This window comes from Rhincodon typus, chromosome 25 (genome assembly GCF_021869965.1).
Source record: "Rhincodon typus isolate 14 chromosome 25, sRhiTyp1.1, whole genome shotgun sequence".
Lineage (NCBI taxonomy): Eukaryota > Metazoa > Chordata > Chondrichthyes > Orectolobiformes > Rhincodontidae > Rhincodon > Rhincodon typus.
Genome location: NC_063356.1, coordinates 10,844,756 through 10,846,556, shown reverse-complemented (window position 1 = coordinate 10,846,556; position 1,801 = coordinate 10,844,756).

Sequence of the window (1,801 nt, the reverse complement as noted above, 5' to 3'; positions counted from 1 at the left end):
TCTCCCAGACCTGCAAAGGACCTCTCCTGTTTTTTATTCTTCGTAGTATCCACAACCTGAACTCACAATTCTACTCAGATTCATTGGACACTAAAAACCGTAAGTACAGTAAACTTACTGGTGCCTACCACCCAAAACCCCTACCCTACCCAGGACCTTCCCCACAATGTGCCACCATGTAGCCACTGTCGGGGAACCCACAGATGACATCACATCTGCCACTGCCGTGTACCCCACTTCCGGGACAGCGAACGCCATCGACACCGCTGCTGATGCCACCGCCTCCATTTCCGAGGCCAACACCATAGACACTGAGGACGCACCTACCATCACTTTTGCCGCCTCCTACCCTGCTCTGCCCACCGCCGACGCCAATGCAACTCTGCCCACCACAGCCGACGCTACTCCGCCCACCGCCAACGACGATACAACTCCGCCCACTGCTGACGCCAATGCAACTCCACCCACCACAGCTGACGCAACTCCGCCCACCGCCGACGCTGACGCAACTCCGCCCGCCGCCGACGCCGATGCAACTCCGCCCACCATGGCCGACGCAACTCCGCCCACTACCGCTGACGCCGATGCAACTCCGCCCACCACTGCCCAAGCAACTCCGCTCACCACCGCTGACGCAACTCCGCCCACAGCCGACGTCGACGTTGCTCCGCCCACAGCCAGCAGTTCCAGAGGAGACAGTAACACCCAGCCCTGCCGAGTCTTCACCATCCACCCCCCAGACCTACCCCTTACTGAGGATGAACGGTCAGTCCTCAGGAAAGGGCTCACTTTTGTCCCCCTCCACCCACACATCAATGAATACCGCTCATGTTTGGACATAGAGCAGTTTTTCCGCCGCCTCCACCTCCGCGCTTACTTCTTCAACCGTGAACCTAACCCTCCCTCTGCTGACCCCTTCTCCTGCCTCCAACACACCCCCTCCTCCTGGACACCACCCCAAGGCCTCCCACCTTCCCTCGACCTCTTCATCTCCAAATGCTGTCGTGACATCAATTGCCTCAACCTCTCCACCCCTCTCACCCACTCCAACCTCTCCCCCGCAGAACGTGCAGCCCTCCGCTCCAATCCCAAACTCACCATAAAACCCACGGACAAGGGAGGCGCAGTTGTAGTATGGCGCACTGACCTCTACATCACCGAGGCCAGACACCAACTCTCTGACACCTCCTCCTACCGCCCCCTTGATCATGACCCCACCCCCGAGCACCAAACCATCATCTCCCAAACCATCCACAACCTCATCACTTCAGGTGACCTCCCACCCACAGCCTCCAACCTCATCGTTTCCCAACCCCGCACTGCCCACTTCTATCTCCTTCCCAAAATCCACAAACCTGACTGACCTGGTCGACCCATTGTCTCCGCCTGCTCCTGCCCCACCGAACTTATCTCCAACTATCTGGACTCCATTTTCTCCCCCTTGGTCCAGCAACTCCCTACCTACGTCCGTGACACCACCCACGCCCTCCACCTCCTCCAGAACTTCCAATTCCACGGTCCCCAACACCTCATCTTTACCATGGACGTCCAGTCCCTCTACACCTGCATTCCCCATGCAGATGGCCTTAAGGCCCTCCGCTTCTTCCTGTCCCGCAGGCCCGACCAGTCCCCCTCCACTGACACCCTCATCCGCTTCGCCGAACTCGTCCTCACCCTCAACAACTTCTCTTTCAATTCCTCCCACTTACTACAGGCAAAGGGGGTGGCCATGGGTACCCGCATGGGCCCAAGCTACGCCTGCCTCTTTGTAGGCTACGTGGAACAATCCCTCTTCCGTACC